The following is a 17,334-nucleotide window of genomic DNA, read 5'->3' as shown; positions in this document are numbered from 1 at the left end:
ATAAAATAAAATAAAATAAAATAAACAAAATACAAACAAATCCAAATCTGGAAGAAGTTAAAATTTTACACTTTGCAGATTACGTGACACTATATGAACTGCTGATGAATTCAGCAATGTCACAGGATACAAAATCATTGTACAGAAATCTGTTGCATTTGTAGACAATACTGAAGCAGTAGAAAAAGAAATTAAGAAAACAGTCCCATTTACAGTTTTACACCAAATAATAAGGTATCTATGAATAAATCTAACCAAAGTGGTGAGGGACCTATACTCTGAAAAGTATAAAACAGTGATGAAAGAAATTCAAGATGACACAAAGAAATGGAAGGACATTCCATACTTATGGATCGGAAGTACAAATATAGTGAAAATGTCTATAGTTTCCAAAGCAACTGACACAATTAATGCAATTTCCATCAAAATACCAACAGCAGTTTTCACAGAATGAGAACAGTCCTAAAATTTGTATGGAACCAAAAAAGACCCCAGTCTTCAGAGTAAACAACCTTTATGTGAAGTGATAATTATGGATGGCATTATTTATGCTTCTGGATCTTCTGCTCCAAAACATGGTAACTCTGGCCTAAGCATTTGAACAAATATTAGACATATCCAACCAAGGATCATTCTACAAAATACATTCTACAAACATACCCTCAAAACTTTACAGATTATGAAAAATATGGAAAAATCTAAAAATTGTCATGGCCAAGTGGAACCTAAGAAGACAGGATGACTGTAATGTGTCGGCTGGGATGAGTATGGGACAGAAGAGGATAAAACCGAAGCAATCTGAATACAAATATAAACTTTAGTTAATACTAACATATCTCTTCGGGATATTGATTGTGATCATGTATCAACTCATAGGACATCAATAGTCAGAAAACAGTCTGATGTATGTGGAGACTCAATAATATCTTCCCAATTTTTTTGGAAACTAGAAACCCATCACGAATGAAAAGATTATTAGTAATCATGGTTTTATGTTTTCAACACATAATATTATATGACTAGTTCTAGTATTAGTTACTAGTGATGGCCATGTACCTATTCTTGTTGTTCTTACTATTGTTTAATTTAAAAAATAGCATTCGTGGTACAGAAAACTGAATGCATGATATACAATTCAAAGAAACATCCACTTTACACATTTTAAGATAATAACGTATGTATGTATATATCACTGTATTATGTGGTATGTAAATTAAATGATTTTCTGATCTTGAACAAGCATGTCATTGAATGGCTTTCCATAAAGGTGGTTATCCTAGATAATGAATGATACTCAAAAATTAACAGGATATACTTCACTTCGTGCCTGAACATTGTCAAAACTAAAAATGCACACACAGCCAGATGAATCATTGTGACTGGCTCACTTATTGTAAAGAATCATTGCTTTAATATTTTCACGCATATTTTTAGCAGGAATACAAGAGAATCAGATATTTCCAAAAAAAAGAGATATTCAAAGACGGGAAGAATGATACGGAGTTCAAGGGGTTTCAGAAGGAAGAGATGTGACCATGAATGGGAAGTCACAGGCAAGCAGCTTTCTCTGGGCCACTCTGACATGTTTGCATGACGACATGTGACTTGCCAAAGGGTTAGACCCAGAATTACAAGAAGGAAAGACAACACTTTAGGAATAGGTGACTTGGAAAAGGTGCTTCTGTACCTAAGTGATGGCTCAGCAACCTCGCTGGGGTCCCTGGGTCAAAGACTTCAAAAGGCCAGCAACCTAGACTCACAAAGATCTTAGTAACATAGATCAATGTAACTTAGAGACACAAAGATCTTAGAGCCACAGAGTTGATCTCCATCTTTGATTAGGAAATGGCCACAGTTTCGCGGGATATGATCATTGGGCTGGCAGTAGATGGCTAAAATACTATTTATGGGTATATTTTTAATAAAAAAATGGATGTGTAAAAATTTGGGTTTGGAATGTTAAGAAAAATCACAGGCCCAATGTTACATATGTTAAGGTCCCATGTCACTAAACCTAATTTGATTCCTGCAGGAAAGTAACCTTTAACCAGTCAGCAAAGAATTTCCTAGTCAGTGCTGGAAATTTAATAGATCCCTGACATTCCCCTCAGAGGAGTCTTGCCTAAATAAGGTATTCCATGCCACTAATTTTTTTAAATTTATTTGAGAGCAAGAGAAAGAGAGCACACTCAAGCGAGGGGCAGGATGAGTGGGAAAGAGAGAATCCCACGACCACAAGGTCATGATCTGAGCCAGGATCAAGAGTCAGACAATCAAGCCATCCAGGCACCCCGAGATTGTGAGGTTTTAAAGGTTAGCAGTCTTGCTGGGATACAGCCCCGAGGACACTGGCCTACTCCTGAAGAGAAGGCAGCAAACAACTTGCAGGCAGATGGCATGGAAAGAGTGATCTGTACAATGCCTGGTGCACAGAGAGGGGAGATTATACACTCAACGTGGAGAGCATCCCTGAGAAGCAGTGTTCACAATGAGGGGACAAAGAGTTGGGACAGAGGAGCTGCGTGTGCCATTTCCCTGATCTGCCCTGCGGGCCCCCCCCCCAAGCATAAACACAGAGTCATCTGCTGGAAACAAGGCAATTCCCACACTGGCTGCCCAAGCTGCTTACACCAACCCCACCTTCCTGTGCTCTGGTGAGACTGGCCTTCTAGGTTATTCAAGCTTGCCTCAGTCTCAATGGAGCCGGCCCACTCCCTAGAAGACCAGTGGAAGCCCATGACAACACCACCTCTCCTGACCAGTCTGCAGGGCTTCACTTCTAGTGGCAGTCGTTTCAAGTCTCATTTAACAAGCAGATCAGAGCAGACCTAGATAAGTATCACCACATTCTGGCCAAGGACCATACATTGCCCATACAACTGGCCTGAAGGATAGTGCAGCCAGAACACAAAACAGTGCATGCAACACACACCACAGACACTCCCTGATGTGCCAGGCCCTGGACATTGGATGACCTCTTCTTCATAAAACCATTCAACTCACAGGCAGGTAACATAATGAGCTTTGGTAACACAGAGAAGGCAAAGAGCCAAAATGCCAAGACAAGAGGAAGGCATCCCAAATGAAAGAACAAGATAAGGTCATGGCCAGAGAAATGGAAGGAACACTTCCAAACTCATTCTAAGAGGCCAGCTTGGCCATGGGTCCAAACTGGACAAAGACCCCAATAAAAAGGAAAACTACAGGCCAATTTCCCTGTATGTTCCCTGTATGTTCATATATACATACATATGTATATACAATGAAATATAACTCAGCTTCAAGAAGAATGAAATCTTGCCATTTGCAACGATGTGGATGGAGCTAGAATGTATTATGCTAAGTGAAATATGTCAATCAGAGAAAGACAAATATATGATTTCACTCATGTGAAATTTAAGAAACAATACAGATGAAAACATGGGAAGGGGGCAGGAAAAGAGAAGAGTGGTAACAAATGACATGAGTCTCTTAATGATAGAGAAAAAAAAGTGAAGGTTGATGAAGGGAGATGGGTTGGCGCTGGGCTAGATGGGGGACGAGTATTGAGAACACTTATTGTGATGAACACTGGGTGTTGTATGTAAGAGATGAATCACTGAATTCTACTCCCGAATCCGAGAATGCACTGTATGTCAACAAAGACTTAAATTAAAAAAAAAATAAGGCTGTAACAAGAGATGAAGACGGACACTATCTCATACTAAAGGGGATAACCAAACAAGAAGATCCAGTGATTGTAAATTTTGATGCTCCCAACATATGATCACCAAGTATGTAAAACATTTAACAACAACCATAAAGGAACTCATTTATAATAATATAACGATAGTAGAAGACTTTAACACATCACTCACATCAAAGGACAGAACCTGTAAAAAGAAAATCAATAAGGAAACAAAGGCTTTGAATGACACACTGGACCAGATGGGTTTAACAGATATGTTCGGAACACTCCCTACTAAAATGGCAGAGTACACATTCTTTTCAAGTGCACATGGGGCATTCTTCAGAATTGATCACATTCTAGGTCACAAAGCAGGCCTCAACAGGTACCCAAAGACAGAGATCAGACCAAGCATCTTTTCTGACCACAAAGCTAGGAAACTTGATGTTAACCACACACTCACACACACACACACAAAGGGGGAAAGGCCACAAAAAAGGGAGGTTAAATAACATGCTGCTAAATGAATGGGTCAAACAGGAAATCAATGAGAAAATACACTGAAGCAAATGAAAGTGAAATTACACTGGTAAAAACCTTGGGAATGCAGCAAATGCAGTCTATGATGGAAGTATATAGCAGTACAAGCCTACCATAAAGAGCAAGAAAAATCTCAAACAATCCTAACTTACAACTAAAGGAATGAGAAGAAGAACAGCAGAAGGAAGGAAATAATAGAGATTAAGGCAGAAATAAGGAATATAGAAACCAAAAAGACACTAGATCAAATCAATGAAACCAGGGGCTGGTTCTTTGAAAACAGTAATCAACTTGAAAACCTCCTAGGCAGACTTTTCACAAAGAAGAGAGAAAGGACTCAAGTAAATAAAATCACAAATAAGAAAGGAGACATAACAGTCAACACCACAAAAATACAGTTAGAAGATAATATGAAAAACTCTATGCAACAAATTGGACACTCTGAGAAAAATGGACAAATTCCTAGACCTGGTAAAAGAGGAGGTCCTCTTGCACCCATAGGGACCTACAGAACAGAAGTGACAGGTATGTTAGTATGACAGAAGCAGAACGCCCACAGGAGCTGAAACACAATGAAGCAGGTGTTGGCACCTGACCCCTTGTTCTCATGGGTTCTAGTAGAACACAGCATCAGTGCCAGAAAATGGCACAAGGAAAAACTGTCACCACACGTCACTGCCCATGTTTACAAATGAAGAAAGCCAAGGAGTCCTATTCTAGAAGATTGATGGCAGTAATGCCAGTCTAATAAAGGAGCGTATTCCAGAGAGGCAGGCATCTATGTCCAGGACCCTTCTGGTGTCCTCTTCCACCAGATCTGCAGACTTTTTATTTGCACACTGAGATCAGACAGAACATGAAGGAATGAAAGAAAAGTCCAGCACCACACAGAGATTCAGGGTCACCCCAGGGTCAAAGCTCAACCTGCCATCCCATGCCTGTCCTCACTCTGCTTCCATCCCTGACAAAGGCATCTTCTGTGCAAGGCCAGGGAGACCTCTGAGGAGATGGGGATTCCTGGAGTCCTGCAGGGGGCCTGGAAATGTGTTTTCTGAGAGAAACACATTACCTGTGCACATTCATTGGTCTCAAGTATGTTTATCTTAATTCACAGGTAATTCAGCTTTTAAATACAATATGAGTTGCAGAGCTGTTTTGTCCCATTGTAAAAGAGAGGTAGAAATTCTACATAAAAGAATGAACAGAAACATGTCTCAATTTCAGGTGTAAAACTCCCATAAGCTACCATGAAGACAAAGTACCAGTTACAACTGCTCCCAGGACACAAGAGAACCTGCTCATATAAACACAACTGAAGAACTTTGTGAGATACTGGCCTGCAGATAATCACTGATTCTCTCCCTTCATGACTGCAGTTCCACGTACATTTTCGATTACATATGCCGCTTCTGAAAATTCAGAGTATTTCCACCTAGGGGACAGCTGGAGAAATTCTCTATCGCACATTGACCAACACAGAAGGACCAGTAATGAATTCTGAAATTTATCTAAGAACGCTCAACAGTGCACAAAGCACACAATATAATGTTGGAAAGAGTTATCTTTTTCAGTCACGAGGCTCATAGAAGACATTCTGAACAAATTCATGGCCTACACTGAAATAGGAAAAAATGAAAATAATAAGGATAATCCCATGTAAAGAAGGTGCGGAAGGAGTCAGACACTCCAGAAGACTTGAGGGTGCAGTTGTCATTCTCCTCAAGTTATTTCCACAAACACAAAGTGAGAGCCATGTGGTCCTCAGCCTCCATGCACTTGTGGCGTCCAGAGGCGCTAGCTAACATGATGATGTTAAACTGGAGAAGCCTGGAGGCTTGTGAGGATGTAACTCAAACAGTAAAGACACCGGAGGACATAAAAGCCAGACAAGGCCAGATAAAAGTTTCCAGAAAGCATTGCAACTGAAACGGGCAACAGAATTTACCTTGTCTTTCTCTGCATCCTTGGTAGAGACACAACTGATATTCCCCATGGGAGCTGCACCACGTCCTAAGTCTCATAATGGATGGAGGTGGATGGAGGTTGATTCTGACTTGCATAGACTGTGTGGAAGGAAAACAAAGCATCCACCACATGTTTCATTATATTCAACTTATTCACACTCTCAGGTCCCTTACCAGGGGCAGAGGGTTTTTCATGTGCTTTGAGGACAAGAGGGAGATCTGATCCTGTCTCTTGAGGAAGGTTTACAGGGCCTTGGTTCAGGTGTTTTTATAACTAATCAAGCAGCTGTGAACAGCTCAGGTCTCAACTCGTTAGAAAATAAGTTAGGGGTGTGTCTCATCCCTCAGAGAGCCCAGTACATGGTCTCTGTACAAGCTACATCCTAGGGAGTGCTATGTCTGTCAGCATGTATAAGGCCTCTTCCCTTCTCCATCAGAGACACGTGTTGCCCAGCTCACTATGGGGAAATGACTGCCCGTTTCATGTATGTCCTGAGAAACTTGAAGAACATTACAACGTCCTCACTCAGGCTGACCTGAAAGCCCTGTGGTGCCATAACTGCATCTTCTCCAAACACATAACAAGTAAAAGACAAAACGTGTTTTATAAGTCAACTCATACTGTCACCATGCACCATACAAGTCACCATGTATCATCTACATGGTGGAGGAGGAAGGTGAGGTCCCAGAGGACCCCAGTATGGAGAAGGTGGGGGTGGCCCAAAGCCCATGCATAGTGATAAAGGGAAGCCCATGGGGTATGACATGGAGGGCACTTCTGGGAAAGGAGGAAATATCCTGGAAACCACGTGGACCTGCAGGACAGAAATTAAACTTTTGAGATTTGGTAGGGTAAAAGGTGAAAAATCCAACACCAACACCAACACCAACACCAACACCAACACCAACATACCTGAACCCCAATGAAGCCAGAATGGTACCTGTCTCGTTCCCCTCCACCTGGTTTCAACAGGGCAGCATCAGTGCCACTAAATTCCACCCTTCCCACTGGGTCCCACCTAGAACTCCTAGGAGTTGGAGGAGACAAAGCAGTGCATTGCTGGCAGCATGAAGGGTACTAGCTGTGTCTGCAAATGTAGGGAAGGAAGTGGCTAGTCTTAAAGGATCAGAGGGATAATTCCAGACTACTAAAGAAAGTCTGTTTCACACAAACAGGCTTCTATTTCCAGGACTACTCTCCACCCAGGCCTCACCACCTCAACAGCTCCGTCTGGGCATAATAAGACCTGAAATGATGAGGAAGAATTTTGTTTCTGTATCATTCATGTCTTTAATCCATTTCAAGTTAATTCTTGGAGTGGTATAACATAAGGTGCTAAGCTTTATTCTTACACATGTGAATATCCATTTTTCCCAGCACCAGTTATTCAAGAGACTACCATTATCCACTGTGTATTCTTGACTCCCTTGTCAAATACTAGTTGACTATGCATGCATGGGCTTAGTTTGGGCTCTCAATTTCCGTTTCATTGTCTTGTGTGTGTGCTTATGCCAGTGACATAACTGATTTCTTTGTGATAGAATGCAGCTTGAAATCAAGAAGTGTGATGCGTCCTGTTTTGTTCTTTCTTGCATTGGCTACTTGGGGTATTTTTGTGGTTCCAAATACATTTTAGGATATGTGTTTCTACTTGCATAAAAATTGCATTGGAGTCTTGATAGAGACTGCACTGAATCTCTAGATGGCTTTGGGTAGTATGGGCATTGTATCTATATTAATTCCTCCGAAAGATGGACGTGGGGTGTCTTTTCACTGACTTGTGTGTTCTCCTGTTTCTTTCATCCAAATTGAATTTCTTCCATTTCTGAACACAGGTTTTATAGTTTTCTGTAGAGAGATCTTTCACTTCCTTGGCTAAAGTTATTCCAATAAATGTTATTGTTTTTGATGCTATTGTAAATGGGATTATTTTCTTTCCTTCTTAGATAATTTGGTTAGTGTATAGAAATGCTATAGAATTTGATGGTGACTTCCTAGTTTGGAACTTTAATGCCTTTCTTGATTAGATATTAACAGGTTCATTTACATTAAACTTTTTATTTCATTCTTTTACCTTATTAAAAAAAATCATGTTATTTGGGAATAGCTGACACACTATGTTACATTAGTTTCAGATGAACAACATAGTGACTGGACAAGTGTATACATTCTGCTAGGCTAACACAGGTGTAGCTACAGTCTGTCACCATGCATCACTATTCCAGCACCATTCTCAATGTTCTCTATGCTATATCTTCTATCTGTGATTTATTCATTCCATAACCAGAAGCCTGAATCATCCAATCCCCTTCACATATCTAGGGCATCCTTGTCTTGTGCCTGATCTTAGAGGAAAATCTTTCACAATTTCACTATTGAGTATATGTTAGCTTCACATACATGGCTTCACCTGCATGGCCTTTCTTATGTTGAGATATGTTCCTTCTACACGGAATTTTTAAAGAGTTTTTTAGCACAAATGGATACCAAATTTGGTCAGAACTTTTTTTCTGTGTCTATTGATGTCATCACATGAGTTTTATTTTTAATTTTTAAAATGTATGGGGCGCCTGGGTGGCTCAGTTGGTTGAGCGTCCGACTTGGATCCAGGTCATGATCTCACAGTCTGTGGGTACCAGTCCCGCATCGGGCTCTGTGCTGACAGCTCAGAGCCTGGAGCCTGCTTCGGATTCTGTGTCTCTCTCTCTGCCCCTCCCCTGCTCATGCCCTGTCTCTCTTTCTCTGTCAAAAAGAAATAAGCATTAAGAAATTTTTTTTAATAAAAAGTATTTATTTTAGTTTAAATTTATTTATGTATTTCTTTAGTATTTATTTTTTCAAGTTTTTATTTAAATTCCAGTTGGTTAACTTACAGTGTAATGTTAGTTTCAGGTATAGAATGTAGTCATCCATCACTTACATACAACACCCAGTGTTCCTCACGACTAGCGCCCTCCTTAGCCCATCACCCATTTAACCCATCCCCCTGCCCAACTCCCTTCTAGTAACCCTCCCTTTGCTATTTATACTTAAGTGTCTGGTTTCTGGTTGATTTTTCTTTCATTCAATTATGTGAGGGGTCATATTTATTGATTTGCATTTCTGAAACATTCTTCCTTTACAGGGAGAAAACCCTTCATCACGGTCAATGATCCTTTTAATGTGATGCTGAATATGGTTTGCCTGTATATTACTGGGAATTATTCATCTATATTCATCACGGGGATACTGGCCTATAGTTTTCTTTTCAGGTAGGATCCTTTTCTGGCTTCCTACCAGGGTAATTCCAGTCTCAGGAAATGAGTTTGGTGGTGTTCATTCCTTTTGAATCAGTGAGAGGACTGCTGTTAGTTTCATCTACCAATGTTTGGTCACATTCACCAGTGAATCCACCTGGTCCTGGGCTTTTCTTCCCTGAGAGAACTTCGATTACTGATTCAATTTACTTGCATTGGTTATCTTCTTGTATTGATGCGGTCTTCCTTTAATGGGTCTGTGAAAACCTTCTCTTTCTTCCTGATACAGTCTTGGTAGGTTGTGTGTTTCTAAGAACCTATCCATTTCTTCTAGGTAGGCAGTTTTCTGGCATCTAATTTGGCCATAGTCGCCTCCTTGTCGCCTTTATGTTTCTTTGGTATAAGAGATAATGTCTTCTCTTTTATTTATAATTCTTTTGAATTGGGTCTTCTCTATGTCTTCGCATAGTCTATGTATAGACTTGACAATTTTGTTTCACTCTTCTGAAAACCCACTGTTGGTCTTCTTTATATTTTCTATAGATTTCATTTTCTCAGTTTCATTGGTTTGCATTACCATATGGATTACTTTCTCCCTTTTGAGAATATTGGACATAGATTGTTTTTTTTTCTAGTTCTTTGAAGTTAAAGTACGTTGTTCATTTGAGTCCCAAATGTGTCCTCCACGCATGCAAATCCAGTGACTCATCAGAGAACCTTCAGTAGGTCTTTTCTGTCCTATTTCTCATTCTCAGAACTCTGAGAAATAGAACCAGAAAATTTATTTGAAGACAAAATAGATGAAAACTTCCTTGATGCGGGGAAGGAAACAGATCCAGAGCAGGAGGCGCAAAGACCCACAATATATTCAACAGAAGCAGATCCACAGCAAGTTGTATAGTAATTAAAACCCAAAATGTTGTGATAAATAAAAATTTTCACAGCAGGAAAACAAAAGATGAATTTACCTACAAGGGAAACCCCATAAAGTTATCACTGCATGTTTTTCAGAAGAAACTTGGAAACCGTAAGTGAGCAGCACGGTTTGGCAAAGGGGCCGAATGGAAAACATCTGCAGCCAAAGAGGGTCTATCCAGAACACTATCATTCAGATGGAAGAAGAGATCAAGAGGTTCCCAAATAAATGCTGAGTTCACAACCAACAAACAACCCCTGCAAGAAATGTTGAAAGGGACTCTTTAAGTGCAAAAGAAACACCTAAAGTGACAATATTAAAGTGTGAAATGCAAAAGCAAGAAAACTGAGTATATCTGTAAAACATCAGCCAAAGTATTCATGATATGAAAGGTTTTGAAATAGGAACATTACATAGCTACAACACAGGGAGGAGAGGAGTAAGAACTAGTTCAAACTTAAACAACTATCAACTTAATATAGACTTCTATATGCATAAGTGGTTAGGTACAAACCTAATCATAACCAGAAATCAAACACCACTAATACCAATGCAGAGTATAAAGACAGGCAATTTCAAATGTGCTACTAAAGAAACCCAGCAAACCATAAAAAAGAGAAAAAGAAAGGATCAGAAAGATTCAGAAACAACCATCATCAAGTAATAAAAGGACAAGTATATGTCTATCAATTAGTTTGAAAGGAAACAGAATAAATGCTCAAATCAAAGGCACTGGGTGACAGATAGGGGCAACTGGATGGCTCAATCGCTTGAGATTTCCAGTCTTGATTTCAGCTCAGGCTATGATGCCAGGATCATGGGATTGAGCCCCAGTTGGGCTCTGCACTGAGCATGGAACTTGCCAAAGATACATCCTCATTCTCATTCTCTTTCTTTCTATCTTCTCCCATACCCCCACCCCACCATCCCGTGCCTGTGCTCTCTCCTCATAATAAAAGGCACTGGGTGATAGAATGAATGAAATATATGACCCATGTATCTCTCCCTAAAAGAGACTAATTATAACTAAAGTATCAAAAGAAAACTGCAGTCACCATACCTATATTAGACAAATAGATTTCAAAATAAAACTGTAACAAGAGACAAAGAAGGACACTATAATAATAAAAGGTATAATACAACAAAAAGAACAATTGTAAACAAATATGTGCTTAACCTGAGAGCATCGAACACAAAACAGTAAAAACCTAAAGAATCGATACTCATGCAAACATAGTAGGGCACTTTAACACCCCAATGACATCAATGGAGATATCGTTCCACAGAAAATATACATTTGTATATTTTCTAACAACAGCATGCACATGGGTTCAAGAATCGGTGAATGTGGGATCGACATGGAATGTGGGATATCACCATGTCATTTCCAAAGAGCAACTGCAGCTGCACGAGAGGATTCCTGAGGCCTACACGAAGGGTGGAACATACATTTGTCTAGACTTGGAAGCCACAGAATAATCCTGACCGGCACACACCCTTGTGTACTCCACTCAGTCTTTTGGGGAGACAACTGTTCTGCTGTGGGGTAATTGCCTGGAGCCTCCTGGGACCTAATCCTAAACCTAACAGTAACGCTAACCAGATACCTCACTTCTGTGCAAGGGGAGATGGAGATCAGAGATCAGAGTCAGGAACCATGTAACTGTTACTCGGACAGTGCCCAGCATTCACAACCAGCTAACACGTGGCCATTCTTAAGGGCACATTGCTCTCCTTCATGGAGACCTGAGTGCTTGGCAGGCTTCTGTTGGCCTGAGGGGGGATGGTTACCTTGTTCTCACTGGCCCCTGTGATGTCCCTGCATTCTGAGAAGATCAAAGTTGGAGCATGAGTATTGTTCTTCCCCAGATGGTCAGGGCAGAGAATCCATTCAAGGACTCTGGGACCACAACCCAATTCCACAGACATGGCTGCCAGCCAGCACAGCGAAGCCAACATTCAGAGAGATCACGAGTGCCTCCACTCACTGAAGAGAAGAGTAAGGCAAGAGCCACAAGCTTTCCTGCGCTATCAAGGTCAGAATGCAGTGTTCTGGTGGCTGGTGCTTCCTTTCATCGCAACCCCACAGGAGTTTCCTTCTGTCAGGACACAAAGCTTGCCTAGGAAATGGAGCTCACGTCAGCAGTCCCAGCTTCATTCCATTTTCACCTGAGGTGAATACTTTTGGCCTTCAGTATGTTTCTTCTATTTTTTTTTTTAATTTATTATTATTATCAATTTTTATTTTTATTAATCAGTTATCACTGTGGGTCTTTGGGAGCAGGAGTCCGGAAGCCTCTCCTATGATTTTAATTGTCAAGTCTTTTATAGCAAGTTTCCTGAATGTCAGATCGCTTGGACAATGGGTGCCTCATGGGCTTCCCTGCCAAATGTACATTGCCAACAGGAAGCAGGTGCCCTAGGGCGCTGGAAAGAGCCCAGCACAAGAGGTTAGCCTGTGTTGAAAGCAGTCTGCCTTACTTCTTGGGCAAAGTAAACACATCAGCAGTAAGGAGTCAGGGGCAATGCAGCTGTCCCAGCAATTGACAGCAAGCTCCCACTCCCTTCCTGTGCCAACCTGGACAAATCTGTTTCTGATAGCACTGAGAAAACATTGTCATCTTCTTACTGAAAAGATGGTGGTTGGCAGGCTGTGGTTGGCATGACAAGGGTCACCCTGCTGACACTTTCCCCCTGATTCCTGAAATGCCTGCATTCCTAGCAGCTGAAGTTTTGCCTATGCATATTGCAACGCCTGAGCTGGTCAGCCAAGAAAAAGATCAATCAAAGTGTGTAAGACCAGAGCCCCATTCCACACACTTAAGTGTTAGCTGAGAACCAACACCACCATCACCTAATTACCACTGCCTCTATCCATTGAAGGAAAGAGCTGGACAAAAGGTGAGGGCCCAAAGACTCCTTGACCTATCTGAGGTAAGAATGTAGAGAGCTTGTAGACAGGACTCTCACGTTTTGCGTGATAAAGTGTTGGGGCGTGATGGTGGGGTTTGTGGGGTTCAGAGCTGATGGCCAGGACAGAATTCTTGAAGACTTCTTTGGTGCCAAAAGGTGAATCTTCCTGTGGTCAGGAAGAGCTGCCCCCACTGGGGTTGTGAAGAGTGACAGTTATATACTATAGGCTTGGGGAAGGTAAAGTCCACTGGCAAGATTCCAAGGAGACTTTCACATGCTACAGACTCACAGAACACCAGAGGCCTAGCTATTGTCAAGTTAAGGTGGTTTTTCCCTCTAGCAAAGCATTAACATTAAGACAGTAGGGAGTTCCAGGAGAAACATTGGACTCCACCAGCCTCAAATATTTGTCCGTGAGCTGCAGGTTACAAGGAAATTCAAATTTAATTTCTTTAGATGTTTATTTATTTGAGAGAGAGAGAGAGAGGAAAGGAGAGAAGGAGTGGGGACGGGCAGACAGAGAGAGGGAGACACAGAATCGGAAGCAGGTTCCAGAACCTGAGCTGTCAGCACAGGGCCCGACAATGGGGCTGGAATTCAGGAACTGGGAGATCATGACCTGAGCCAAAGTTGGAAGCTTAACCGACTGAGCCATGTAGGCGCTGAAGGAACCTCTTATCTGCCATTTCCTCTTGCCTTTGTTCCCCACATCACTATGGAGAGGAGGGTGAGGTTGGGGCTTCAGCAAACTGACTCAATAGTGAAAGGGCGGACCTATGCCAGCCAACTCCATCTTGTTCTGTGTCCTCCACCTTGACCACGCCTCCTCCCCTTGAGTAACCTCCTGCTCACCCTTTCAAACTTCCCCATCAAAACACACCTGGCAACCTGCGTAACAGGACTCCAACCCTTCTTCCCCAGCCAATCGGCCGAGGCCATGACCCTTCCCCAGCCAATTGGCTGAGGCCACAGCCATTACCTCACCAACTGCCTCTAGACCCCAATAAAACCTTTGTGCTTTTGAAATTCGCTCTCTCTCCCCGGCATCTCACCGCTGCGTCGGTGCAGGTAGGGGATTGAACTCGAGCTAGCTCGAATAAGGGCTCTTTGCTTTTGCATCAGACTTGGCTCCCTGGTGGTCTTTGGGGATCATGAATTCTGGGCATAACATTTGGGAGCTTGTCCGGGATCCCCAAGACCCCCGAGGGACTCCCGAGCCGGAGAGCCTGACTGGCCACCGTTAGTGTCTGTTCGTTCCGTCTTTTCTGTGTGAGCTCATTTCTGAAATTCTGGTAGTGCCCGACGTGGTCTAAGCGGATGCACTGGAGGACCATGGGCCGGGAGTTTCGGAAGACATTCCGATCCTCCCTTTTGGAGGGACGTGGAATCCCCTCAAAGGTCTGAGACGAGGCGGGTCACTCCCGCCGGTTGGCGCGAGGCCATCGTCGAACTTTCAGTTTTGCTTCCATGGAGTTGGAAGACTTTCTAGGGGCCCTGTGTTTGTCTGTTTCTGTGTTTCTCTGTTTTGCTCTGTGGACTTACTGGATGGACATTATGGGACAGACTCAGACTACTCCTCTAAGTATTATGATTGATCACTTTAAGGATGTGAGGGGAAGAGCTAACAACCTCAGTGTGGAAGTCCAAAAGGGTCGGTGGCAGGTTTTTTGTTCTAGCGAGTGGCCAACTTTCAATGTCGGATGGCCACCAGAGGGGACCTTCGACCTCCCTACCATCCACCAAGTCAGGAGTATCATCTCTCAGCCTAGGATGGGCCATCTTGATCAGCTCCCTTACATTATCACTTGGCAGGACCTTGTAGAAGACCCACCCTCTTGGCTTAAGCCCTTGCTAGCCCCACTCCCTCCGGAACCAAAACCCATTCTTGCTTTGCAGGGGACAAAGAAGAAGGAAAACAAGAAAACTCTTACCCAGCCTTCAACACCCCTCTACCCTGTCCTACATGGGGGGACTAAAGAAGAATTAATTTTTCCTCCCCCGTATAACCCCCCTAGGATGCCGGAAGAACACCATCCTCCCCCTCCGGGGGAGGCAGACGCTATTCCGAGAGCAGGAGGCAGAAATGCTCCAGTGGGAAGCCCACCCTTTACCAGACAAAGGGCTCAGAGGTAGCAATCCGCCTCCACCGCCCACTCCACTATTCTGCCCCTGTGAGCCACCGGACCCCCAGACGCAGAGGGGAATCAATCCCATCACTATTGGCCTTTTGCCACTAGTGACCTCTACAATTGGAAAGCTCAGAATCCTAAGTTTTCCGAGAAACTGGCAAGGTTTATTGATTTATTAGACTCTGTTCTTTTTACTCATCAGCCCATGTAGGATGATTGCCAGCAGATTTTGCAGGTCCTGTTCACGACTGAGGAAAGAGAATCCTCAATGAGGCCCGAAAACTAGTTCTGGGTGCAGATGGGAATCCCACCACCAACCAGGCTCAGATAGATGTCTCCTTCCCCTTAACTTGGCTCCAGTGGGATTTCAACATGGCAGAAGGTAAGGAGAGGCTCCGGGTCTACTGCCTGACTCTAATGGGGAGTCTCCGAATGGCTGCTAAAAAGCCAACCAATTTGGCCAAGGTAGGAAATGTACAACAGGGAAAAGATGAATCCCCTGCTGCTTTTTTAGAACAGATCATGGAGGCATTCCGTACCTATACCCCCAGGGATCCAGAGGCTCCAGAAAGCAAGGCAGCTGTTTTCATGGCCTTTGTAAACCAATCGGCCATAGACATTAGGAGAAAATTACAGAAAATAGGTAGACTAGGAGAAAAATGTCTGCAGGACTTACTGGTGGTAGCCGAAAAGGTATATAATAACCGGGAGCCTCCTGAGGACAAGCAGGCTCGCGCCATGGCGGCTGCCAGCAGTAAGCAGACTCGAGACCTGGTCAGAATACTATTAGCTACCACTGCTGACTCCCCCGAGGAACGAGACCGCCGTCTCCGGCAGCTGGCAGATGATGCACAAAAAGGTAAAGGAACCACCAAGGGGGGGAAGCAGAGGCTGCAGAAAGATCAGTGTGCATACTGCAAGGAGATAGGGCATTGGGCCCGAGATTGTCCGAAAAGGGCCGGCGGGAAGGGAAGAAAGACTGAGTAAAAGTCCTAGAGCTAGATGAACTGAGTGATTAGGGGAGTCGGGGTTCGGACCCTCTCCCCGAACCCAGGGTAACTCTTAAAGTGGAGGGGACCCCTGTTGACTTCCTTGTCGACACCGGAGCACAACATTCGGTCCTCTGCACCCCACAAGGAAAACTAGCCAGCAAGAAATCCTGGGTACAAGGGGCAACTGGTATGAGCCAGTATGCATGGACTACCTGAAGAACGGTAGATTTGGGGACAGGCCAGGTATCCCACTCCTTTATGGTAATACCAGAATGCCCCTACCCGCTGTTAGGACGGGACTTACTGACCAAGATTGGAGCTCAGATAACTTTCAGACGAGGGGGGGCCTCAGGTCACCAATGGCAAGGGCCACCCCGTCCAGGTCCTGACCATGAAACTGGAGGATGAATACCGCCTCCACCAGGAGGTGCTCCCAAGAGAGGATAATATAGACAGATGGCTACAAGAATTCCCCTCGGTTTGGGCAGAGACGGGGGGGGGGGGGATAGGACTAGCCGCTCACAGGACCCCGGTCCTGGTAGAGCTCAAGCCAGGAGAAAGTCCGGTAAGGATCAAACAATATCCCATGTCCCAGGAGGCCTGGAAGGGGATCCAGCCACACATCCGGAGACTACGAAGCCTAGGGGTACTAGTTCCTTGCCAGTATCCCTGGAACACCCCCTTACTGCTGGTCAAAAAGCCTCACACAAATGACTACCGACCAGTACAAGACCTCCGGGAAGTAAATAAGAGGGTCAGGGATATACACCCAACTGTTCCCAACCCATATACTCTCTTGAGCTCCTTGGCGCCCTCCAGGGTCTGGTATACTGTACTAGATTTAAAGGGCGCCTTCTTCAGTCTGCCGCTGGCACCCCAGAGCCAACCCTTGTTTGCCTTCGAGTGGCATGATCCGGAGGAGGGCTACAGTGGGCAACTTACCTGGACATGGCTGCCTCAGGGATTCAAAAATTCG

The sequence above is a fragment of the Panthera pardus genome, unplaced genomic scaffold, assembly GCF_024362965.1.
Source record: "Panthera pardus isolate Hobbes unplaced genomic scaffold, ASM2436296v1 HiC_scaffold_8, whole genome shotgun sequence".
Classification (NCBI taxonomy): Eukaryota; Metazoa; Chordata; class Mammalia; order Carnivora; family Felidae; genus Panthera; species Panthera pardus.
The sequence above is the reverse complement of the archived record's forward strand: the minus strand, read 5'-3'. Positions refer to the sequence as shown.